General features: G+C 41.6%; 1 protein-coding gene across 1 annotated transcript in view; it reads left to right on the plus strand.

Moving 5' to 3' along the window:
* Window positions 1-12,008: 12,008 nt before the first annotated feature.
* LOC121580224 (gamma-aminobutyric acid receptor subunit alpha-3-like) overlaps window positions 12,009-27,783 on the plus strand; it is a 138,143-nt gene continuing 122,368 nt past the window's right edge. Inside the window, exon 1 of the mRNA XM_045224586.1 lies at window positions 12,009-12,112. The gene's annotated coding sequence lies outside the window, so the exon portion shown is untranslated. The remainder of the gene's footprint in view (window positions 12,113-27,783) is intronic.

Consider the following 27,783-nt stretch of genomic DNA (forward strand, 5'->3'; position numbering starts at 1 on the left):
AGAGGGCCGCCCACCAACACTCACGGACCAGGCAAGGGGGCATTAATCAGAGAGGCAACAAAGAGACCAAAGAAAACCCTGAAGGAGCTGCAAAGCTCCACAGCGGAGCTTGGAGTATCTGTCCATAGGACCACTTTAAGCCGTACACTCCACAGAGCTGGGCTTTACGGAAGAGTGGCTTAAATAAAAAAATAATAAGCAAACACGTTTGGTGTTCGCCAAAAGCCCCAAACATATGGAAGAAGGTACTCTGGTCAGATGAGACTAAAATTGAGCTTTTTGGCCATCAAGGAAAACGCTATGTCTGGCACAAACCCATCACCTCTCATCACCCCGAGAAAACCATCCCCACAGTGAAGCATGGTGGTGGCAGCATCATGCTGTGGGGATGTTTTTCATCGGCAGGGACTGAGAAACTGGTCAGAATTGAAGGAATAATGGATGGCGCTAAATACAGGGAAATTCTTGAGGGAAACCTGTTTCAGTCTTCCAGAGATTTGAGACTGGGACGGAGGTTCACCTTCCAGCAGGACAATGACCCTAAGCATACTGCTAAAGCAACACTCGAGTGGTTTAAGGGGAAACATTTAAATGTCTTGGAATGCCCTAGTCAAAGCCCAGACCTAAATCCAATTGAGAATCTGTGGTATGACTTAAAGATTGCTGTACACCAGCGGAACCCATCCAACTTGAAGGAGCTGGAGCAGTTTTGCCTTGCAGAATGGGCAAAAATCCCAGTGGCTAGATGTGCCAAGCTTATAGAGACATACCCCAAGAGACTGCAGCTGTAATTGCTGCAAAAGGTGGCTCTACAAAGTATTGACTTTGTGGGATGAATAGTTATGCATGCTCAAGTTTTCTGTTTTTTTGTCTTATTTGTTGTTTGTTTCACCCCAAAAAATATTTTGCATCTTCAAAGTGGTAGGCATGTTGTGTAAATCAAATTATACAAACCCCCCAAAAATCAATTTTAATTCCAGGTTGTAAGGCAACAAAATAGGAAAAATGCCAAGAGGGGTGAATACTTTCGCAAGCCACTGTATGACGCTACAAGCTTGGCACACCTGTATTTGGGGAGTTTCTCCCATTCTTCTCTGTAGATCCTCTCAAGCTCTGTCAGGTTGGATGGGGAGCGTCGCTGCACAGCTATTTTAATGTCTCTCCAGAAATGTTTGATCGGGTTCAAGTCCAGGCTCTGGCTTTGCCACTCAAGGACATACAGAGACTTGTCCCGAAGCCACTCCTGCAATGTCTTGGCTGTGTGCTTAGGGACGTTGCCCTGTTGGAAGGTGAACCTTCACCCCAGTCTGAGGTCCTGAGTGCTCTGGAGCAGGTTTTCATCAAGGATCTGTCTGTACTTTGCTCAATTAATATTTCCTTCGATCCTGACTAGTCTCCCAGTCCCTGCCGCTGAAAGCCTTCCCCACAGCATGATGCTGCCACCACCATGCTTCACCGTAGTGATGGTGCCAGGTTTCCTCCAGACGTGACGCTTGGCATTCAGGCCAAAGAGTTCAATCTAGGTTTCATCAGACCAGAGAATCTTGTTTCTCATGGTCAGAGTCTTTAGGTGCCTTTTAGCTAACTCCAAGTGGGCTGTCATGTGCTTTTTACTGAGGAGTGGCTTCCGTCTGGCCACTCTACCATAAAGGCCTGATTGGTGGAGTGCTGCAGAGATGGTTGTCCTTCTGGAAGGTTCTCCGATCTCCACAGAGGAACTCTGGAGCTCTGTCAGAGTGACTATCGGGTTCTTGGTCACCTCCCTGACCAAGGCCCTTCTCCCCGGATTGCTCAGTTTGGCCGGGCGTCCAGCTCTAGGAAGAGTCTTGGTGGTTCCAAACCATTTAAGAATGATGGAGGCCACTGTGTTCTTCAATGCTGCAGAAATGTTTTGGTACCCTTCCCCAGATCTGTGCCTTAACACAATCCTGTCTCTGAGCTCTACGTACAATTCCTTCGACCTCATGGCTTGGTTTTTGCTCTGATATGCACTGTCAACTGTGGGACCTTATATAGACAGGTGTGTGCCTTTCCAAATAATGTCCAATCAATTGAATTTACCACAGGTGGTCTCCAATCAAGTTGTAGAAACATCTCAAGGATGATCAATGGAACCAGGATGCACCTGAGCTCAATTTCAAGTATCATAGCAAAGGGTCTGAATACTTATGTAAATAAGGTATTTCTGTTGTTGTTTTCTTATACATTTGCAAAAATGTATAAATCCCTGTTTTCGCTTCATCATTATGGGGTATTGTGTGTAGATTGATGAGAAAAATAAATAACGTAACAAAATGTGGAAAACGTCAAGGGGTCTGAATACTTTCCGAATGCAATGTTTATGGACATGTTTAATGTTTATTTCTAATACCCCTCAGCATCCCTTTGTCAGACAGCCCACAATAAAAGGCTGCTTCAGGGGTGAACTCTGACAATAAATAAAAAGGATAATTGATCATGAATGAAGTTAGTTTCAATTGTCTGCCTCCCAAGTGGCACAGCAGTCTAATGCACTACATCGCAGTGCTTGAGGCATCACTACAGACCCGGGTTCGATCCCAGGCTGTGTCACAGCCGGCCGTGACCGGAAGAACCATGAGGCGGCAAACAATTGGCCCGGTGTCGTCCAGGTTAGGGGAGGGTTTTGCCGGCCAGGATTTCCTTGTCCCATCGCGCTCTAGCGACTCCTTGTGGTGGGCCGGATGCCTGCAAGCTGACTTCGGTCACCAGCTGGACGGTGTTTCCTCCGACACATTGGTGCGGCTGGCTTGCGGGTTAAGCGAGCAGTGTGTCAAGTAGCAGTGCGGCTTGGCAGGGTCGTGTTTCGGAGGACGCATGGCTCGACCTTCGCCTCTCCCGAGTCCGTAGGGGAGTTGCAGCGATAGGACAAGACTGTAACTACCAATCGGATATCACGAAATTGGCGAGAAAAATGAATTAGTATCATTTGCACAGCTAAAAATGCAACACAGAGAAAGACATGAATGATGCAGACATGTTCATATTCTTTATCTTCTCAGTTCCTGACCCCAGCTGACCCATGCCTCACAGGATTTCTGCCATCGATGCCACTGCTGCTGCTACTGCCGCTGCTGTTGCATCATGGGAAAGCATTCACTATTATTCTATTCGTCTATGATCTCAGGGAGGTTTTCCAGGTTCACACCTCCTCCAGAAACACTAACAGTCTCCTCCATTTGGGGTCAGCCATTTGCAAGGGGTCAGGCATGGTGAGCATAGGCTTTTCCCTTATGTTTATGACTAATGCCCCTGATTTAACATTATGTCAGGGTCTTTGTGAGAAATGTTGTAAGCAACTCTGCCCAGGGCTTCCAGTGATAAAACTGTCATCTTCAATAAGTCTCTCACAAAGAGAAAAACAGAACAGAAAAACAGAACACTCTGAAAGTTTCACTTCGACCAAGTGCCTCCTAAGCATGAAGTGCAATTTGAATATATTTTCCTGTCTACAATGAGAATGGTTTACTAGGAGGTGACAAACAAGCATGGTAATGTACTGTAGTATAAAGAGCTCGCTCTCCTCCCCTCAGAGTCAGTATGAAGGCTGTCTAAGGCGTTGTGGGACCTGAGATCAGAGGGAATGTTTGAGTTGAGTATGACCTGGCTGTGGAGCTCACATCCTGTATTTCCTCCTACTCAAACTCCAACAGCCGCTTCACTAAATCTACCTGTGTACAGAACTGCAAAACTTCAAGATACATCCCTGAGCCAGGAGATTTCTCTTTGAGGAATCCCAGGTTTTGAAGTGAATGAATCAGAAAACAAATCCATCCAGGGGAATAAAAGTTTCTGTGAGTGGGCACTATTTACAGGTGATTTACTTAATCTCACAGCATAGAACATTGTCTTTATATCAGGGAGGATAATTGACTCCAAAGATCGATACTTATTTGGTCATTTTGATTGCATTACTTGGCAAATTAGGGAATTTGAGCTGAACGATAAATGAAAAGCTCTGTCAATTGTCAGGAGTAACACACACACATAAACACACACACACTAAAGCTTCCTGGCTCCTCTGCAGTGCTTCCCATCTCATCTTAGTATTCAGGCTGCATTGGCACGCATGATTAAATGATCATGTGGGTTGAGCTCCAGCAAGACGATTGGAGATAATGATACTGTAGTAATGGCCGAGAAGAGGAAGAGGAAGAGGTGGAGGAGGGAGAATATGAAGAAGTAGAAGAGGAGTGGTAAAGTAATGTGAGAAGGAAGAATGAGGCCAAGGCTAATCCCCAACATTATGATTAGGGGGAGAGGGAGAAACTGCATAACTAACTAAAATCCCATGAAGTCCTAAAAATAATAGGATATTTGCCTGTGCTTTGTGGACTTTTCCACTTTTTCAGAGAAGCGTTTATTTTGGTAAACTGCCAAACATGAAAACATATTCAGACTAAAAGCTTACTAGGACCCCCTTGTCTTTACCAACGCTTCATCAATGCTTATGGGACTATTATAACTCTCCATGATTACAGTATGTGTTAGAGCATGCATGTACATGCATATATTCTGGTTCTGTGCGTGTCTATAGAGTGTGTGTCTATATGTGCGTGTGTGTGTGTGTGTGTGTGTGTGTCTTGACAGTGTGTGTCTGTGTGCAGATGTCTTTGTTGTGCAGTGAATGCGGAACAACAAGCCAGCAGCAAACCCAACAGGAGAAAAGCCAGAACCCAGCTATCTTGAAGGACTGCGGTATGAAATGATTTGCATAAGCCTCCTTTCATCTGAAAGCTGGGAAGAAGTTTATGAACCCCTTTATATATTTACTATTTCGCTGTGCCAAAGACCTATTTTTGCTAGAATACAATAGCATCCTAGCTAAATGATTAAACCTTTTTCTGTGGCACACTAACTGAGGCAAAGGGAGTCACACTGGGCTCATGGGGCTGATTTATACCACATTCCCAGCATCTCACAGTCCTGCTCACTTAGATCGAATGAGGAGTCCAGGCCCATTTGTCATTGTGGCTGGCCAATGCCAGGGTAAAGCACCTGTACCAGTCTGCTGAACCTGCTCATTACATTCTCCCCTATGCTGTTGATGCACACACACACGCACTTCAAAATCTTCCCAGAAAATGTCTAGCTCTGCTCCACAAAGCATGTTATGGTTTTTGGCACAGGCTTGCATGCGAACGGCTGAAAATTCTTGATGAGGAAGTGCATGTCTTTCCCTTTGTGCTTTCTTGTGCGAATGTGCATCAACGTGGCTGTACATGCCATGCCGAACATGCACCTTGAGGTGGTTTACTGTGTGTGTGTGAGAGAGAGAGAGAGAGAGAGAGAGAGAGAGAGAGAGAGAGAGAGAGAGAGAGAGAGAGAGAGAGAGAGAGAGAGAGAGAGAGAGAGAGAGAAAATATTATGAGTGCTCCTAGGTGTAGCTCTAAACCAATAACTATCCTCCTTTACTGCTCACTGCTACAATTCATCCCCCACCCACCCAAAACCTGTTCAGGTGACTGCTGACAGAGGCTGTATTGGTCCTGTGGTTTCATATCAATACAGGAGATTCCAGAGCTGACATGAATGTGATGAGTGTATCCAGGCATGTGTGCTTCCCTCTTAATGATGACTTGGGGGTCCTGATGCTGTCCCTCCCTGTCAGCCTCTTCCTGCCTGCCACCAAGAAGATCTGCCTGGGTTCCAGTCTGAGGAGGAGGAGGCTACATACAAACCTTATTAGGCTGATTACTGCCAAGATAAGACCGCGCCAGTCTCGCTGTAACTCGCAGGTTGATATGAGCTGTCAAAGCAGCCAAAAATACTGTACAGCTGCACTGACTACAGCAAATGTTCAGAGGAGATTGAGTGTGGCAAAAGAGATGAGACTGAATCCTTCCCACTCTCTGGGTTTGTCTGGCCAAGCTGGCCAAGATGGCCTGATGTGGTGGGAAGGGCTGGATGCAGAAGGAAAAGTCATAGCACAATGCCTCACCCCCACCAGCACCCCCAACGGTGCTACTGCACACGCCGCTGTTGGGCAGCTCCATTTCAAAGGACAGCAGTCTAATGCACAGAGAAGGCTCTCATGTAATGTATATGCAGACACTCACTGTTGGCCCCAATGTACTATGCATACACTTACTATTAGTCCTGTGCTAGCCTATATGTCCCTGCTAGAATTCAGTTTGTACAGATTCTTACTTTATAAGCCTCATCAATCTTTGTCAACTCAGGCCATTTAAGTCCATTAAATAAGGCGTAAAAATGTACCAACTCAATTTCAACCAGATGTCAAATTGGTGCCTAAAATGTATTTCATTTAGTCATCTGGAAAGGAGGGGGGAAACAAGTCAAAAAAAATATCAATATCCATTTGTACACCCGAGGAAGGCAAGTGAGGGATAGGCTCGTTTAAACAGAGACAAATCTACAGGCTAGATTCAGAAATCACAATGTTAACAGAAGATTAAGCTATTCATCAGTCCAAACGCCACACAATGACATCACACCAGTGTCTCAGTCAGTGATAGTCTACGTTATGAAAACCTTTAGAGAGTTTTACTTTATTTCCTTCACTACTATCTTGCTGTAAGCTTTCTGCTGTGAACTGCAGGCAATATGAATTTACCCATAAATCATGAAACGCATGAACTGAATCTGCAACAAAGGGGCAGACAATATGTATGCAATAAATATTGAATAAGGTGGGGAAAACACAAAGAAATATGGGCAGAGCGGGCAGCTGGGATTGTCCAATAAATTATGTTTTAAATGTAGTGGAGATTAAAATAAGCTATGTGCTATGCATCACTTTTATCTGTTAAAAAGGGGTGCTTTTGAGGAAAGAAGACATGTACAATGTATTGTAATGCAATTCCTCAAACATTCAAAAGTAATGATTGTTGCAAATAATGGTATCACTAGTGATAGAAGAAATCTGAAAAATCTGAAAATTAAATAAAATACAGTAAGCAAGCACTGCACTTTCATGTGAAATAAACAATCATATAATGAAGGGACATACTTGCTATGTATCAACTTGTGACATCATTCCAGCAACACTCTTAGAAAAAAGGGTTCCAACGGGTTCTTTGGCTGTCCCCATAAGAGAACCCTTTTTGGTTCCAGGTATAACCCTTTTGGGTTCCATGTAGAACCCTCTGTGGAAATGAGTTTTATATGGAACCCAAAAGGGTTCTTCAAAGGGTTATCCTATGGGGACAGCCGAATAATCCTTTTAGGTTCTAGATAGCACCTTTTATTTTCTAAGAGTGAAGGAACTAGAGGAAAATAAAGTAACACTTCATTTGAACCCGCTGTCATAATACCTACGTACATAACCCTACCATAGGACTGACGTAACAGATGTCATATTAGGAATCATAACAACTGATGTCATCTCAATACTGTATGGCAATGGCATGAGATTGTGAAATTACAATTCTATGTCATTTGTCATAATTTAACATCAGCTGTTATGACTCTTCATGACATCTGTTATGTCAGTCCCATGACAGGGTTATACACTCTAAAGTATTACAATAGAGATTTCAAGTGGAGTGCAATTCTTACAATAGCATGATCAAGGTCAAGTTAAACTTGACCTCAACATACAATTAAATTGACAGCATTTGGCTAAGTGGGGAAAGACTGCCCTCAAATCGAATTGAAAAACCAATGATTACAGTACAAATGCAGTTAGTTTTGTTTCTAAGCTATAAAAGGCTTAGCTAATTCACTAGAGGTCTGTGACATGCTCTATAAACAAAAAAGGTTGTAACTAACATTCTTATTCCCCTGGCACTGTGTACAATAGATCACATCCATCTGCAAACTGAATATCGTTAGTGACACAAGCTTTGACCCAAAGACACTGGTTGGCAACTCATCATGGCATGTTAGTTTAATTACATCTCAGAAAATACACTCAGAATATGTCTTAATGATGGAGATGTTAATTTTGTGGCTTACTATATGGTAAGCACCTCTGCGGAATAAATTCTGAAGCATGAACAGTGTGTCTTTCCTGTTCATTGCAAAGCAACCACCATGTACTGTACTTCTCTCGCTCTACCACAGAGACTATGGCTGACATATCCCCTTACATCACTGTGCGCAAAATGCATAAATCAATACTTTGCATCAACTCCTTTTCAGGAAGTAAAATAAGGCTGGACTTTGAGGGAGAAACAACAATGTATAATGTAATGAGGGGGTGTGTTGTCGTGTCTATACAAGCCAATCAGCACTTTGTTTTGGAACCAGTCTCTTATAAAGGCCAATGATTTATGCTCCAGCATACTGCGATGGAGTTCCCTGTGGATTTAAAAGCGGTCAGAATCAAACACTGTCTGCCTGTCTGTTAACAGCCATCCTTCCTCTTGCCACCTGGCTCTAGCCGTGGACGTGTGGTCAGCTCTGATCCCTGCCCAGAGGTGTGCAGCATGAACAGCATCCCAGAGAGCCCATAGACAAACACAGGAGGAAAAGCTCCTCTGACCTTTGAGACAGAAATGTGGTCTTGAAGATTAGAGGTTTGGATCGAGTCAGTGAGTCGACTCACTTCAGAAAATGACCCAGTCATCCTCACATCTCACTCTCATGTCACCTCGGCTGCACGGCTTGAAGTACACCATCACCTATTTGCCACACGGCTTTGAGTGGAAGGCTCTGTCTGCCATAACTACCTATTGGAAGTGAATGCTATCTGCTGTCCTAGATAGATTTTCAACTGTCTTTTGATTATGCTGAGAAACAAGACCAAACACATGATTAAGCCTTTCAAATCAATGTCAAGAGGAATAACTTTTATTTTTGGAAGCCTGCATCTCTCTCATTCCAGTGACAATCTCTTTGATTTGCACTGGCAATGATCTTAAAAAATAATGTTTGATCAATAATATGAGAGAGAAACAGCACATCTTGGGTGAACTTCAGCACAATCAGACTGCTGAACTAGATGTAATGCCAGGTACAGTACATTTCAGAAGCAGTTGATGGGGTTCAATGGTTTGTAGTAAAATTATGACTGGTCTAAATAAACAGACTGGATGCGTGCAGAAATATCAACACAATAGTGCTACAATAAAAGTGTTTGGCTAATTAGCTAGAAAGTTCAACTCAGTTACCCTCATTTAACCCAGATTCACAAAATTACTCTTCAAGTGTGTGTAACTGCCATTTTAACTAAGTAATTACTCATGGAATATTCTCAGAAGACTATAAGCCTCCCTGCTGTAACCCTCACAATACAGTGAACTGCTTGCTGCCTCACTCCACTCTCTGCAAGCACAAGTTGAGTTCTTAGATGTCTTATAAGCCTCCACCTGTTCTAAACCAGTGGGGGAGAGGATGATTACTTTGATGTGTTCTGAGGCCTTTGTATTTCCTGTGGTCTTTTCAGCTGTGTTCACACATACATGACACATCAATAAAACATGAAGGAAACCTGTAGGCATGTGTAAGGAAAATATCTGGCAACCGTATATGCTTTATTTGTGTATGGTAGGACGGGCATACACAAATATGTGTATGCATGATTATGAATATGTATGATTATGTGCTGACAGTTGTATACTCTATGCAGTCCACGACTCCACACTAAATCATGATCCTTGTACATAGGTACTGCACATCCACTACCGAAGCAATTAATAGTGGGAAGCTAGGCTAGTACATTGGTATAATTGTAGAGAACAACATAATGGGTTGAACCACTAGAGTGTGGTGAGTTTTGAAAACAAGCTGAAGACAAGTGATTCAGACTGTAGCCATAGTAGTGAGTTCAGTCCTCTCTAGAATGCAGGGAAGGTAAAATACGTTTATTATTGTGCAGTGGGAAAACAAGTTTGTCAGTGGACTTCTGTTCAAAAACTGAGAAGAGCCTCTCCGACACTGACAGGGTTGTTTTTTATTGTGACTTTGGGACATACAGCTGTTTCAAATCAACACACACACACACACACACATACACACACACACACACACAGGGGGGTTGTGTGTTATTGTGACTTTGGGACATAGAGGTAAGTTGACTGTGCCTTTAAACAGCTTGGAAAATTCCAGAAAATGATGTCATGGCTTTAGAAGCTTCTGATAGGCTAATTGACATCATTTGAGTCAATTGGAGGTGTACCTGTAGATGTATTTCAAGGCCTACCTTCAAACTCAGTGCCTCTTTGCTTGACATCATGGAAAAATCAAAAGAAATCAGCCAAGACCTCAGAAAAAAAATTTGTAGACCTCCACAAGTCTGGTTCATCCTTGGGAGCAATTTCCAAAAGCCTGACGGTACCACGTTCATCTGTACAAACAATAGTACGCAAGTATAAACACCATTGGACCACGCAGCTGTCATATCGCTCAGGAAGGAGACGCGTTCTGTCTCCTAGAGATGAACGTACTTTGGTGCAAAAAGTGCAAATCAATCCCAGAACAACAGCAAAGGACCTTGTGAAGATGTTGGAGGAAACAGGTACCAAAGTATCTATATCCACAGTAAAACAAGTCCTATATCGACATAACCTGAAAGGCCGCTCAGCAAGGAAGAAGCCACTGCTCCAAAACCGCCATAAAAAAACCAGACTACGGTTTGCAACTGCACATGGGGACAAAGATCGTACTTTTTGGAGAAATGTCCTCTGATGAAACAAAAATAGAACTGTTTGGTCATAATGACCATCGTTATGTTTGGAGGAAAAGGGGTAGAACTTGCAAGCTGAAGAACACCATCCCAACCGTGAAGCACGGGGGTGGCAGCATCATGCTGTGGGGGCGCTTTGTTGCAGGAGGGACTGGTGCACTTCACAGAATAGATGGCATCATGAGGAAGGAAAATGATGTGGATATATTGAAGCAACATCTCAAGACATCAGTCAGGAAGTTAATGCTTGGTCGCAAATGGGTCATCCAAATGGACAATGACCCCACGCATACTTCCAAAGTTGTGGCAAAATGGCTTAAGGACAACAAAGTGAAGGTATTGGAGTGGCCATCACAAAGCCCTGACCTCAAGCCTATAGAAAATGTGTGTGCAGAACTGAAAAAGCGTGTGTGAGCAAGGAGGCCTACAAACCTGACTCAGTTACACCAGCTCTGTCAGGTGGAATGGGCCAAAATGTACCCAATTTATTGTGGGAAGCTTGTGGAAGGCTACCCGAAACGTTTGACCCAAGTTAAACAATTTAAAGGCGACGATACCAAATACTAATTGAGTGTATGTAAACTTCTGACCCACTGGGAATGTGATGAAAGAAATAAAAGCTGAAATAAATCATTCTCTCTACTATTATTCTGACATTTCACATTCTTAAAATAAAGTGGTGATCCTAACTGACCTAAGACAGGGAATTTTTACTAGGATTAAATGTCAGGAATTGTGAAAAACTGAGTTTAAATGTATTTGGCTAAGGTGTATGTAAACTTCCGACTTCAACTGTAGCCAGTGTGTGGTGGCTGCTTCTAAACTGATGATGATAGTCAGTTATAACCTCGTTCCCAGGCTAATTGTGCATAGGCTGAAGTGTTTGGTGGCAGCCTTGCTGCTTACCCCGAAACAGATTTGTCAATAGACATTTTAAGGTTGTTTTGTGACTGTTTTCCATATTCATTTAGGGCACATGTATGGTAGCAACAGTACTTGAAAATATGAGAAAACAGTGTTCTTGGAAATCCGCACCTGCTACTGTAGTTTCGGGTCGAGCATCAGTCCGCATCTAAGCAGGTGAGAGAAAACAGAGCCTGCAACCGCCGTGAGCGGCATACCAGCCTACCTGAGAGTGTTTACCGGTAACCGGTAGGCTACCCGGTGAGCCCTCAGCGGATGTCCACTGTCACCGGGTGTACGTGATGAGGGACGACGGGTTTAAAACACAGCTCTGGGGTGGGGAGATCGGCTGGTAGCCAGCACCAATCTGAGTGGGGTAGAAGGAGGGGGCGGGAAGGTTCGTTTGAAGAGGGCAGGCTTTCCACGATGACAACGCTTTCCCTCTCATAATTTCACCATAGTAAAAAAAAAAAACACTTCAAAATCCAGTGGACAAATAAGAATTTCCGGAGAAATCAGTTTGGCCAAAACAGCGCGTATTGACGCAAAGAAAATCAAAAGTCGGAAGAAAATAAGAGCAAGAAGAAACGTTGTTTTCTGGTGAGAATGTGTGTTTTGTGTGAGTCTGGTTGTCAGTCTATTGTTGTCCAATGTTTTGTGTATGTGTCAATGTTAAAATCATTGACAGGCATGGAAAACCATCGTCGATATGATATACTGCTATGTTTAATTCACAAGCAACAACCTGCTGTTTGTGTTGTGCACATAATTGGGTTAAGGTAACAGGTCTCCCCTTGCCTTAACGGCAGCGGAGAGAAGTGTATGCTGCCTCGGCTTTGAGGTGTTGCTGATGAGAGAATGCGGTGCTGTCATTAAATGAAAAGGTGTATTTGTTTTAAGTGGGAAAATGCACATTTACCTTCGGACTAGCCTATGTGTGATGTATATACTCACTTACGTCGGAATATGTTGAATTGACTTAGCCTACTCAGGACACTGTCTAATAACTGGCAATGCGACACCAACACCGAAAGCTGTAATGGTAGGCTACTTATCGTATTGAGAAATTAAACATACCTCTATTATTTTTTTATACTTTTAAATGTATCCAGACTTGCCAGATAGCCTTTTCCATTGTGATTTTGTCCAATTATTGGAAACAACAGATAATCACTGAACAGGTAGGATAGGCTACATATCGAATAACCTTGGAATATATCGAACATATATTATATTATCGAGGGTTACTCAGATTTCAGTGATTTATATTTAACCAAATTCTGGAAAATAAAACGCCATTATCAACTGGGATATTCACAAATAGGCTACAGTAATGGCATGCAAAAGATAGATCATGCTCTCCAAACTTCACGAACGAAAAAATATATAAATTAATATGTTATGTCAATGCGGGATGAAAATGAGTCAAGAGAAAACATATCTAATTTTAATGCAACTTAGATTTTCATCGAAGCACTCTCATCAATATTTGATTCAGAGGACCGACGTGCATCTGCTCACTGTGACTAAACACAAAGCTGTGCTGATTAGTTCGCTTAAAACAGGGTACAAGGCAATGATGCAGTTCATATACTGTGTGTGTGTGTGTGTGTTTGGGTAAAAAATACAATATTGAATGGGTCAGAAATAGGCCTATGTGATCATTGTACTTAAAACTAAACTGAAGCCTTAAAAAATATATATATAGTTGTCAGTGCAGATAAAAAATCACATGAAAGATTTCCAGTTACAACTTCCCAGTAATCAAAATTACATTGAAAATACGACTTTTAGACGTATTTTCCAGAAGCTGACAACACATTAATTTCAGTTGCTGAATGAAAGGTTAGATTGCATATTTTCCGGATGTCGAAAATAGGTCTTATATGGACGTTGAAAAGACGTCTTATAAAGACTTAAAAATACGTATTTTCCTGATCTTGAAAATATGCATTTTCCTGACATTGAAAATACGTATTTTCCGGACATTGGAGTCAGGTACATTTTAGGTCCTGAATGAAAGGTATAAAATGCGTATTTTCTGGAAGTTGAAAATATATAATTTACAGACATTGAAAATACATATTTATTTTCAGTCATTGATTCTATTCTATTAATGCTACCGTCTATCACATGCACTTTAAAACTGCCATTGATGATGTTCAAAGTAGTCAACATACAGAATAAACCAACAGACAACTTTCACTACAATAACGTTCTGAGTAACAGATTACAGATTTTCTCTTGCTATGACGTGAAATGTTGTTGTTTATCTGCCTTAGTTGAATGCACTGACTGTACGTCACTCTGGATAAGAGCGTCTGCTGAATGACCAAAATGTATATGTAAAACAAACAATTGCAAAGCATGCTGGGTATTATTCTAATGTTGTCCGTCCCAAAACAAGTACACATTTGATCAGTGCGGGACAGATCCAAATCTGAACGACTCATAGATGTCTAGAGTAGAATACAGTAGAGTACAGTTTGGTTTAATTCAGTAGAGTACAGTACAGTTTAGTTCAGTAGAGTACATTAGAGTAAAGTAGGGTACAATACAGTACACTATACTTTGCTTTTCTTTACTTTACTGTACTCTAGTGTGCTCTACTGTACTGTACTATACTCTACTTGTTTTACTATACTGTGTACTGTAATGAACTGTGCTCTACTGTACTGTGCTGTCCAAACTTGTGAAACATAAATGTCTATGATTGGTTCAGCTCTGAACCAATTATAGACGTCTATGTTTGGGCTAAATCAAGGCCGGTCCAGGCCAAATCTGAACATCTATGTTTGGGCCAAATGTAGGCCGGTTCTGACCGGACCAAAAATCTACGTCCGTGGACGTTGAAATCAAGGCCGTCTGGGTTACACCAAGAAAATACCAAATAAATACGTCCAAAAGACGCCGCCTGACGTCAAATGCTTAGTAGATTCACAGGTTTTTTCTAGGGGGAGGATAATGGGAGTTTGTCTTCTGTACTGAACATGACAGGTTAAGTGCTCTACAAAAGCGGCAGAGTAAAATGGGTCGGCAGGCAGCAAAGGGCCTACACCCAGAGTGCCCATTTCTGTCCAGCTGCAGAGCAGGACTCAGGCCTTACCTCGACCACAGGCCACCTAAGACAGAACACTGACCTCAGAGATTTGTCTGGTTCTACAGCAGAGCAGAGGAGAGGTTTCAACAGTTTGGAAAAGGCAGGGTAAAAAATACTTATTTATTAGCTTTTCCTCCTCACACCATTCGTATTGTCTGAAGGTTAGAGTGGACTGATGCTATTAAAGTCCTTTCCTTATGAGATCACAGGAAGAGATGCTATACCTCTGACTTTAGGGGATTAGTTTACAATTCCATCTCCCATCAACTCTACTTCTTTAAGCCCTTTTGCCTGCCCATGTTGTTGTCTCCTGCCTGGAAAGAAAAACCCCTGCAATGCTTCAAAGACAGACAGTACATGCTTTCATTGGACACAGACTAGCCTGTGTGTCTGCGCGACGTTCCCCTTCCGTCTCTCAGTCCTGCGCTCCGCATGATACAGGGCTCATAACAAGATAACTCCCTCCCTGGACTCTGAGTGTGACCACAGGAAAAACGACTTTCCTCAGCCAGCTTCTTCATCTGCTCAGACATATGGAGCAAAGAGCCTCTGTTACAGTGCACAGCTAGGCGGTCGAGGAGTGAGAAATTCAGATTTACAGGTCCAGCAGGGAATATAGAACTGAATGAGGAGGACAGATTTGAGAGAACAGAGAGTGAAGAAAGTAAGCTTTTTCTCTGAGACACAGCTACTATTCACTGCTCCCTCATGACTCAGCAACCTTGATCCCACTGAAGTGACATGTTTGGGAGGTCTCTGTGGAACTGTATTTCTCTGGATTCTGGATATGAGCTAAATAAACAGGGCACCGGGGATGAGTTAGTCGGGGTAATGAGTTAGAACCGAGTTGCTGCTCTTTGTTTCTCCCTTTCTCTTTCTCCAAGGTGGAGTCTATCTATGAAACTCCACCTGTAGGGTATTAGGGGGCGGAACACTGTTTGTGACCTCGAAGCCTCCTACAGTGCCCACAGCATTACATTATTTAGTCTGGCATTGAACTGCGTAACCCACATAATCTAGCAGTCATGTACAATGGATCAAAATACATCTTGACTCTTTAACACTGTTGTCATGGTACTGTAACCAACTCATAACCACCAAATGAACAAATGAACACAGCATATTCTCTTCTCCATAGGCTCCTTTTGGAGATGGGATGTCACTGTGTGCTTGAATCAAAACTCTGTGGCCCAGCCTAACTAGAGGGGGCAAGGGTACAAAGAGAATATGATGATGATGACACTTGACAGGAGGTAAACTGGGTGAGCCCTTTCAGCACGGTGACGTGTCATCCCTCAGGTTGTCACTCATGGCAGCGGCAGAGGGGACAGATAAATGCAGACTTGGGGACCTTTGGGGGGTTATGGGGGGTGGGCAGGAGGAGGAGGAAGATGAGAAGGAAGCCTCCAGGCCAGTAAGACTCAAACTAGTAGGGACATAGACCAACCAGTCATTCCTTGCTTTCTGTCTCTGTTTTGTGTGCCTCACCGCACACACATATTGTCTAATACAGTGCAGGACATAAAAGTCACAAATAAATGCAATTAAAGTCATTCACTTTCAATGCATACAGTGTACAACATTAAGTTATACTTGTTTGTTTGTTGTGCGTCTTGAATTAGCATATAATCGTAGGGCATGGTTCAGGTGTACTAATGAGATCCATGGCATTAGGTCTCTGCTGCTGCTGCTGTTGATGTTGCATTATGTGCAGTCTGTGTTTTCCCTGGAAGTGCTATAGCTGCATCTGCCACTTAAACACATTTTGGCACACTCCTAATGTGAAGTGTTGTGATGGCGTCAAGGTATTTTCTTTGTGTGTGTGTGTGTGTGTGTGTCTCCTACTAAAAGCTTGGTGTACACACGGTATCAGTTCAGCACTAACTAGCTAAACAGCAGGCTGAAAGGACGTTTCTATCTTTGTCTCCAGCATGATATAAATGGTCAGGGCTACTCACAGAATATTTAAGTGAAGCGTACCGTGTCTCTCAAAGCCAGAAGTGGAATGACAGTTTGCAGAAGTAGTTCAGTCAAATAGTGGTGTGCTTTTGGGATTAAGAAACAGTGATATCACGCATGAATGGTAGTACTGTCCAACACTGTACTGTCTGCCTGTAGGCTTAGGCTTCTCATCAGGAGAGAAGTCCATGCAGTACAACACAGTGAGATAGTGTCCTGATGGACAAGATATGCTACAGGTGTTTTCACACAGATAGCATTGAACAGCCTAATTTGTCTGTCAAGTCGATGTACAGCCTGTTCGATTTGGTGCATTTTATCAAGCACATATTGTTGACTTTTAGAAGAGAGAGAAAAGTTAAAAACAGTAGTTATGAAAATGGAGTCAAAGTAAAATATTACGGCATGATGTCACAGCTTTGGCTTAATTTATCTTCTCCTGGCTTCTCTCTCTCTCTCTCCCTCTCTCTTTCTCTCTCTCCCTCTCTCTCTCTGCTTCTTGTTGGCCCTAAAGTCAAAATGAGCTGGATCTGTCTTTCAGGGACGCAACATTCTAACCCACCATCCACTTTGGGCTTAAGGGCTCATCGTGCAATGATTAGTGGAGACCTGGGCCTTTTCTCCATTCAACTCTTCTCTACATCTCTCTCTGCACGCCTGTGGTCACAGTACATCTTGTTAACCAAGAGCCGACATGTTCAGCCTCATAACTCGGATCTTCCCCTCCAACTACGGGAAAGTGATTAAACCGAGTTCACTTCTTCTTCAACTCTTATTTTCTCTCTTACAGACAGAGTCAATTTGTCGGTATGTTTTATTAATCAACATCAGTTTCATCATTTAAATCTCATGCTATGAGGAGAGCATAGTGAGGGGCACTCTGAGTCTGATTTCAAATGGTCTGCCAGGATGGTGCCACAAGCTGCCTAACACTAATGATCAAACTTTGAAAAGACAGAAAGTGATCCAATTAGAGATATTAAATAGACATCAATATTATCAGTTGAGAGAAAATGGCAGGTGGGCCTTTTATTCAATATGCGCCTTATTCAACTGAGAGATGTTCTGATTAGAACTTCTGCAGTCTTATAAATCTGCCTTGGAGCAGCATTCATTCCAATCCCTAAGTTGTTACTCAGAGTGGGGGCATCAATGAGAGCAAAGGTCTGGAGAGAGTACCTGTCATGTTCCTTTATAGGGCATCTCAGTGACAGTAGTAATACATTGTGACGTGTTGGGGCAGGTGATTGATGATATTGATAGGCTGGCAGTCCCACCAGAGCCTAAGCAGTTTGTCTCATACTCTCCCCATTGGTGTCTCCTGCTCATCCATAAGACCTGGCCATGACAGTTCTGGAACAGAATGAGGACTGTTGCTGTATGCTCTCTAGTTCCCTAGATCCCCTCTCTCTCCTCCTCCTCCCCCCTCCTCCTCCTTGTCCTCTCTCTCTCTCTCGCTCTCTTTCTCTCTCTCCATCCCTCCCTCCAGGTCTGTCTCTCCTAGTTCCATTTCAACCTAGCTCACTTTCTATGTTTTCTATGGCTTTAAATGGCTACAGTATACCCTGACATGCTCTGATTTCTAAATCATCATGTAGGTTATTCAGGTGCTGTAACAATGAATGGTGCTGAAAGACACAAGTATGCTTTTACAGTACTATACAACCCCTCCAAAATACAGAGATCTTTGACTCAAAAAGTTGCTTTAAATGACAGAATTAAAAAGCAATTTTGGACTGACCAGTGTAGATATTTTCAAATACATGCAAATTAAAAGTTACTTATCACGAAATGTTAATCCATCTGTCTGCATATTTCAAGACATGGGGGTGTAGTGAGATACCCAATTGGCTGGACGATTCTCTTCTCATCAATCAATCTGCAATCATTAACACAATTGAAAAATCTTATGATTTATTATTGAAATAACATGGGTGACCGATAAAAACGAATTGGTACAATCTAAGGCCATGTGGCAAACAATAATGCAGGCACTAGGGATGGAGGTGTGAGCATGAGGGTCTGGGCAGAGGAGATGTAGTTGTTGTTTGTGTGCGTCTGTAAGTTGTTGTTCGTATGTGTATGATTCTATTTGCTGTGAAAGAAAAAGAAAACATAAATAATTTTTTTAAATGAGCAAGTTATGCCCATTCTACAGTTTTTCTTGCCAGGTCTCTATGGGTCTGGTGTCAGCCTTGCAGACCAAGCAGCAGAACATCCAGTACAGTGATTGTCCCCCTCTAGTGAGGCTCTGCTCTGTTTACCACGTTACGCTACACCCCCAGTTTAGTAGAGGCTGTCCTCTGAGGACGCCTGATGGAGTGAGCATTTCATAAATGTGCTTGTTGACATTTGAGGCGAAGAGCATTAACCCCCCCCCACCCCCCACCCTCCACCCCACATCCGTGGTGTTGTCATCCCCTTTGCAGGCAGGCGCTGCCCAGAGCTGCTGCTAAAGCTGCTGATGCTGCAGGTTAATGTAAAGGCAAGCTGCAAGATGGAAATGGCATTCCACTATGTACATTTGGGTCTGTTTTATTAAAGCGTTGCCCTTGGAGACCTTTGCCTCCTCGTGTTTCCCTCGTTTTAATGGGATTGCAGTTCTTTGCCTCAGCGTGAGTGTTGTAAGGCTGTCTTCACCTCTAGCGTGATGTGAATTGAGTGGGTGTTTGGACGTTCGATTAAACATCAAAGGGCTAACAAACGACTCAGCTCCTGTATATTTCAAGACTACCATTCATTTGAGTTGGGTTGTCTCAGTTGAAGAACTGTATCCTTTTATTTCTCAGGCCAGGAACAAAATGTATGATGTGTTTCATGTTTCATGTAAATACATGCTCAGGCATATCACTGCAACAATATGGCTAATTAGTCACATCAGTTTATCACTCCTCATCGCCCTTTACGTGTACCAACATGCCATATTAGGCAACATGCTTTTACAGTATTCCTTATTCATGTGAGATAATAGAAAAATCTATAAATCAAAGCATCAATAAATACATTAAGTGTTGATGTAGCAGTGTCATATGTGGTATGCTTGGCTAGTAGTGTTCTGAGGGAATGCAGCTATATGCATTAGCTGGGGGAGCAACCTGGTCTCAGAGGATTTCGTATTATTCATTTAGTATGATATGTTACGTTTGGTATGGTTACATTAGACAGGTAGTTACTTAAGTATATTATTATTAAGTAGGGTGGTTGGTCAGGGTGGATGGGTAGGCGTACAACGCAAACATCTAGCAACCCAAAGGTTGCGAGTTTGAATCTTATCCCAGACAACTTTTAGCATTTTAGCTAATTGGCAACTTTTCAACTACTACCTACTTTTTTAGCTACTACTTAGCATGTTAGCTAACCCTTCCCCTAACCCTTACCTTAACCATTTAACCTAACTCCTAAACTTAACCCTAACCCTAACCCCTAGCCTAGCTAATGTTAGTGAGCTAGCTAACGTTAGCCACCTAGCTAGAATTCATAACATATCATACGTTTTGCAAATTCATAACATATTATAGGTTTTTCAAATTCGTAACATATTGTACGTTTTGTAAATTCATAACATAGACCACATTTAGCAAATTCATAACATAGTGTACGTTTTGCAAATTCGTAACATATAATCCGAATTGTCATTTGTAACATATCATACGAAATGGGTGATGGACATCCACAAATTAATACATACCATACGAAATGTAACATATCATACTATATGAATGGAGTGTCTCGGATATATGTACAGAATTATATGAAATGCTCTGAGACCAGGTTGGGGGGAGGAATGCTGCAGTTGGAATACAATGAGGGGAATGCTAGTCTAGTGCTGCTGGAGTATGATCCATTGGGTACTTAGGCACTGAAAATGCTACTTATAATGAGATGTTTTCCTTCTCCTTCCTGTCCTTGTCTTGAGCAAACAGAGCAATGTCTGATTGCTCCTCAGTACCCCAAGGCTTTTCTCCATCTCTCCGTCTAAGAACTCCTACAAAGGAAAATGTTGTTATAGGAATGTCATCTTGGGAAGATATTGCACCTTACTGCAGAGAATCATTAATTTACCATAAAGGATCGTTTTTTTCTATAATGTCTCTGCACTGCAGTGTGGATCTCTTCAATAGTGTTTCATCCACCATGTCTGTGTTAGTAGGACACAGACTGATATTGTATGTAAATCCACAGTATTAGTGTCTCCAGTGAGTTGAGATGTAAACCATAGCAGGTACTGTGGTGGAATTATCCCCATCTTCCCTGTCATCTCCTGTTCACAACAACAACTATCATTGGACTAATCATTCGCTACTTGTTTTTCTCATGCTGTTGGATGTGAGAATGCATAATTTGGGGTTGTTCAATTTCCTTCTTTCTTGTGAATCACATTATTCTATTGTGAGATGTTTGCTTTGCCCCATTTACCCCATCGTGTCTAAATAGTGTGAGTTAAAAACTGCTGTCTCAATATGTTCTCCGATTAAGTTAAGATAATCAGAACAGCAACATGTAAAAGTCAAGGTTTTTAACATGGACACATTGCCCAAGTAGTGGAAAAAGTGGGCTGAATACAAGGTGTAACATAGCATTAGGTAATACAACATTGCTGGTGGTGTGCTAAAGAAGCGATTGGTCTTTGGCAGGAACCTTTAATGCTCTGAGTCAGATTTTGCCTGGGAGGCAGCCTCCTATCCCACATTTAACATCTGCTTTCCATTGGAATGGGGAAAGTATGTATTTAATTTACTATTGTAATGATCTGTGCCATTGCTGTTGCATTATCCTGCAGGTCTCTAGAAAGACTAATTGTGCAGTCACACTCATTTGCATAATTATTCTAAAAGTATTTTATCTTCACAAATCTAGCTATTTAGATGAGTAACTGTGTGTGTGGAGGCTTGAGATGTGTATCTGGAGAGATGCACAGGGTGTGATTTCAATATGGTACACAATATTGGAGCTCTCACCATTATTCTGTTCCCCCTGTATGGGGTAATTCCAAATAGTTAAATGTCTTATCTCTCTCGCACCAGTACGTATCTATTTGAAGGCTACTTGTCTGCTATGTAATTCCAGTTTGTATTGTCATACAGCTATCAGATTATGACTAATGGGTTGTGCTATATTGTGTAATATATATATATATATATATATATATATATATATATATATATATATATATATATATATATATATACATGTATGGCATTTTACCCACTTGTGCTCTTTATGGAAATGCATAACTGGATTGTGTTCACATTCCATGTATTAGTTCTATGGGAATTATTGTATCTGCAGAGCTGTTCATATCTGTATTGTACAGTTTGCAGATTTTGATAAATGGGTGTCAAATATTGCAGAACAAGCAATATCTCAGAAGAAATTGCCCAATCATGCTTTATTTGAACAAATGTGGGTGGGCATTATAGATCTTGCCCTTTCCCAAGTTGACAGTTGCAGAGAAATTAACTGTCAATGGATTTCTGAAAATATATCTTGAGTCCATGTTATTTGTTATGATGTTTAGTCAAACACAAGATGTTTCTCTGACAGGACTCCTCCTCATCACACGTGTCAGTGTTTCCCTCTCCGCTCTCGCCAAAGGGAGAGTAAACATTGCTTTGAAGTGGATTATATAGCTCAAGGAGCAGACTTAGACCAGCCCACCCCATTCCCACTGCAGCATCCCATATGCTTATCACATTCATATGAAAGCCAAGGTCTTTTTGCTCAGCCTCAGTCACTAACCATGCCTTTTTCATGAGGTTGGCTGTTTTTACCCAGTCATTCTTGCTCATGGAGGTGATACAGTATAAACTTAATTGGCAGACACCTCTCTCTGCCCCCTGTCATGTTCTAGCCCATCATCCTGTAGTAGAGACTTTAGAGGAGCCAGGCTGTTGAGAGGCCTTGTTGACCTTGTCTATTCAGCCATTAACGTCAGTTTGATCTCTGCTGTCTGCTCCTGGAGTGCTGCAACTACAGCACTAATATCACAGCATCACAGCAATAAAAAAGCTTAATTAAGTTGTCTCACCTTGCAGTCAGAAGTGACTAAATGTTTTCCCCTTCTGATTTACCTGGCCTGTCAGTCACCTGTGTCTCCCACTAGAGGGCTCCGCTCCTGTATGTCCTGGACTGTTAGATTTAGGGGTTGCAAAGACAAAGCTGTCAAATCGTTAGTGCCCTCTCAGCCCCCCAGTCTGTGTGTAAACAGGAGTAGACAGCCCAGGCTGAGGACACCATACCCTAATATTTTAAGTTTTGTCAACTTCCTATACAGTTGAAACAACTACTTTTAAAATTACACATTTCTGAACTGACTAGTCTTTGAAATGATATAAAGGAGATTTCAGGAGGGAAAATTGTGCTCCCATCTATCTCTTGCTCATGTGTGAGCAGTTTCGCCAGTTTCAAAACTGTACACTCAGTAATGTCAACAACCAACAGACCACTTTAACTGCATTTTCAGTAATGGTTACAGAAACATTTTACTTGTTACTTTTTACACGTGGTTGTTTATCTACCTTTGTTGAATGCGCTAATTAAAGTCGCTCTGGATAAAAGCGTCTGCTAAAAGCGTCTGCTAAATGACTAAATGTAAAAATGGACTGTTGCAATGCATGCTGGGTAATGTTCTAATGAGCTCCGCCCCCCAAAAATGAATTGAAGTCATCTGAACTTTTTTTTTTTTTTTGTAAATACAGCTGTTATGTTGTTTCAGGTTATTTGACTTTTTGGTTTTTATTTTCTAAGTTGAGTAAACACGTTGATCTTTGTTGATTCTACTTGATTTCATTAGTTATGACAATTATATTAACTTGACATTTTTAGTCAACACAGCTGTTATGTTGATTCAGTTGATTTGACTTCATGGTTGTACATTTCTAAGTTGAGTAAACACTAGGGATGTCTATCTTTCCCTTTCAAGACGATTCAATACGTATCTAGATACATGGGCTCTGATAATATACAGGAATGATACGGTGAGTGAACTTGCGATTTGGTTTGATTAGAGAACGAATCGGTTCAATGCCATGCGATATGACATCGTTTTCAACATCGCATAGATAACAATAACCTAGCAAATTACATAGGTTGTCACTCAACTAAAGCTTATATCACGCAAGCCATTTTAGCATTGTAATGCTGAAGATGCCGCGCAGATGTGCAATATCAGGAACAGGCCGTCTACCTCGCGCTGGTCAACGAGCGAAGCTGGCCACAGTGCGCAGTTTGACTAGGTTACTGATATTGCCTGGGGTTGTTCGGCATGCAAAATGACTTGTAGATCAATGACTGTCAACACAGTCACATGCAGTTCGACACAGAAGGAGAACACGCATCAGTTGTCAGAAAGGATGAGAGGTATTTTTGGAAGGTAGAAATAATGTAATATGAGAAAATAACATTTTGTGAACCGGCGATTCGTAACATTTGAATGGATTTTCTGACAGATGCATGCTACATTTGGATCGGTTTGTGGTCCATGGACCGATGCACTTGTATCTTAAACATTTGAATCATGGACCGATGTGGATCAGTCAATTGTTACATCCCTAGTAAACACATAATTTTTGTTAACTCAACTTGATTTAATATGTTTTGACATTTTGAGTGAGTTGAAGTCAACTCAACCTTTTTTTTTTTTAGTAAACAACAAATGTTGCTAATTATGTTGACTTGACTAGATAAAACAAGTCATTTTGACTGAATCTCAATATATTTTTTTACAGTGTGGTATAGCTGCTGCCACTGTGGAGGTGTGGTTTCTCTGCCCATCCTCAAAGTGGTAGGCCTAACACAAACAGCTGGTGTGTTAGTGGGTACTGTAGTGTCAGCTTGATACTTTCTGAATGATGAGGGGAGGGAATATCTATATGCCAATATGCTTATAAAGGAAATTATGAAATGCCACAAATACAGTAAAGTAGCTTCGTACAACCATCCTGATCATGTGAGCTTACATCCAGGTAGCGAAACAGAAAGTAATCTCACAAGATCAGGATGGTCGGACGAGGCTAAAACTACAGGGCTAGAATTAAACATTGTAGAGAGGCAAATTCCAGTCCACAAGGCATTTACTAAAGAAGCACTATGGGTGGCATGAAATCTGTGGGGGCACCAGCTCAGAGAGAAGAGGATAGTTGAATAACTTCTTGCTTGCAGTCCAGTGACAGTGACAATGTTTGTTTATAGGACCTTATGTGTCTCTCTGTCCTCCTCACTAGCGACAGTTGGTTTTCAGGATGAGGCTTTTGCATCTTAGGTATAAGGTATCAACAGCAATATAAAAAGGAATATAGCTGCGAGCAGCAATGAACGGTGTTCACAGGATAGCAGATAGGACACAAGATCAATTGGATAACAAAGCAAGAACTACTGTATATCATGTAGGAACTATCTTCCTTTATGTGCAATCAGTGAAAACATTACAGCAGTTGATGAATTTATGAAATTGCTTCTTCCAATTATTGATAAACATGCACCTGTTAGGAAACGGACTCTTAGAACTGTTAAGGCTCCATGGATTGATGAGGAATTGAAAAACTGTATGGTTGAAAGAGATGGGGCAAAAGGAGTGGCTAATAAGTCTGGCTGCACATCTGACTGGTTAACTTACTGCAAATTGAGAAATTATGTGACTAAACTCAACAAAAAGAAGAAGAAACTGGATTATGAAGCCAAGATCAATGATATAAAGAATGATGGAAAAAAAACTTTGGAGTACTTTAAATGAAATTATGGGTAGAAAGACAAATTCAACTCCATATTTCATCGAATCCGATGGCTAATTCATCACAAAACCATTTGATGTTGCCGATTATTTTTATGATTACTTCATTGGCAAAGTGGGCAAACTTAGGCAGTAAATGCCAACAATGAACAGTGAGCCATCGTATTCATGCATAAAAAATTTAATAATGAAAGAAAAGCATTGCAAGTTTGAATTTTGTAAAGTTAGTGTGGGAGACGTGGAGAAATTATTGTTATCGATCAATAATGACAAACCTCCTGGCATTGGCAATTTAGATGGAAAGCTACTGAGGATGGTAGCTGCCCGCTTCCCAAGAATGGTAAACTGGCCTTTACTGGTTCTAACAGTAGACCTATAAGCTTGCTGCTAGCTCTTAGCAAACTGTTGGAAAAAATTGTGTTTGACCAAATACAATGCTATTTCTCTTTAAACAAATTAACAACAGACTTTCAACATGCTTATAGGGAAGGGCACTCAACATGTACTGCACTGACACAAATGACTGATGACTGGTTGAAAGACATTGATAATAAAAAGATTGTGGGAGCTGTACTGTTAGATTTCAGTGCAGCCTTTGATATTATTGACCATAACCTGTTGTTGAAAAAACCTATGTGTTATGGCTTTTCAACCTCTGCCATGTCATGGATTCAGAGCTATCTATCTAATAGATCTCAAAGAGTTTTCTTTAATGGAAGCTTCTCTAATGTAAAGTGTGGTGTACCACAGGGTAGCTCTCTAGGCCCTCTACTCTTTTCCATGTTTACCAATGACCTGCCACTGGCATTAAACAAAGCATGTGTGTCCATGTATGCTGATGATTCAACCATATACGCATTAGCAGCCACAGCTAATGAAGTCACCGAAACCCTTAACAAAGAGTTGCAGTCTGTTTTGGAATGGGTGGCCACTAATAAACTGGTCCTAAACATCTCTAAAACTAAGAGCTTCGTATTTGGTACAAATCATTCCCTAATTTCTAGACCTCAGCTGAATCTGGGAATGAATGGTGTAGCTGTTGAACAAGTTGAGGAGACTAAATTACTTGGCATTACCTTAGATTGTAAACTATCATGGTCAAAACATATAGATTCAATGGTTGTAAAGATGGGGAGAGGTCTGTCCGTCATAAAGAGATGCTCTGCTTTTTTGACACCACACTCCAAAAAGCAAGTTCTGCAGGCTCTAGTTTAGTCTAATCTTGATTATTGTCCAGTCATGTGGTCCAGTGCTGCAAGGAAATACCTAGTTAAGCTGCAGCTGGCCCAAAACAGAGCGGCATGTCTTGCTCTTCATTGTAATCAGCGGGCTGATATAAATACTATGCATGCCAGTCTCTCTTGGCTAAGAGTTGAGGAGAGACTGACTGCATCACTTCTTCTTTTTATAAGAAACATTAATGTGTTGAAAATCCCAAATTGTTTGCATAGTCAACTTACACACAGCTGTGACACACACTTACCCCACCAGACATGCCACCAGGGGTCTTTTCACAGTCCCCAAATCCAGAACAAATTCAAGAAACGTACAGTATTATATAGAGCCATTATTGCATGGAACTCCGTTCCATCTCATATTGCTCAAATAAACAGCAAACCTGGTTTTAAAAAACATATAAAGCAACACCTCACGGCACAACGCCTCTCCCCTATTTGACCTAGATAGTTTGTGTGTATGTATTGATATGTAGGCTATGTGTGCCTTAAAAATTTGTTTATGTAGTTCTGTCCTTGAGCTGTTCTTGTCTATTAATGTTCTGTGTTATGTATTATCTCAACGTCAACAGTGAAGAGGCGACTCCGGGATGCTGACCTTCTAGGCAGAGTTGCAAAGAAAAAGCCATATCTCAGACTAGCCAATAAAAATAAAAGATTAAGGTGGGCAGTCTGAGATATGGCTTTTTCTTTGCAACTCTGCCTAGAAGGTCAGCATCCCGGAGTCGCCTCTTCACTGTTGACGTTGAGACTGGTGTTTTGCGAGTATTATTTAATGAAGCTGCCAGTTGATGACCTGTGATGCGTCTTTTTCTCAAACTAGACACTCAAATGTATTTGTCCTCTTGCTCAGTTGTGCACCGGAGCCTCCCACTCCTCTTTCTATTGTGGTTAGTTCTGTGAAGGGAGTAGTACACAGCGTTGTACGAGATCTTCAGTTTCTTGGCAATTTCTCGCACGGAATAGCCTTAATTTCTCAGAACAAGAATAGACTGATGAGTTTCAGAAGAAAGTTATTTGTTTCCGGCCATTTTGAGCCTGTAATCGAACCCACAATTGCTGATGCTCCAGATACTCAAATAGTCTCAATAAGTTTTATTGCTTCTTTAATCAGGACAACAGTTTTCAGCTGTGCTAACATAATTGTGAAAGGGTTTTCTAATGATCAATTAGCCTTTTAAAATGATAAACTTGGATTAGCAAACACAATGTGCCATTGGAACACAGGACTGATGGTTGCTGATAATGG

Source organism: Coregonus clupeaformis, chromosome 13, assembly GCF_020615455.1.
Source record: "Coregonus clupeaformis isolate EN_2021a chromosome 13, ASM2061545v1, whole genome shotgun sequence".
NCBI classification, from domain to species: domain Eukaryota; kingdom Metazoa; phylum Chordata; class Actinopteri; order Salmoniformes; family Salmonidae; genus Coregonus; species Coregonus clupeaformis.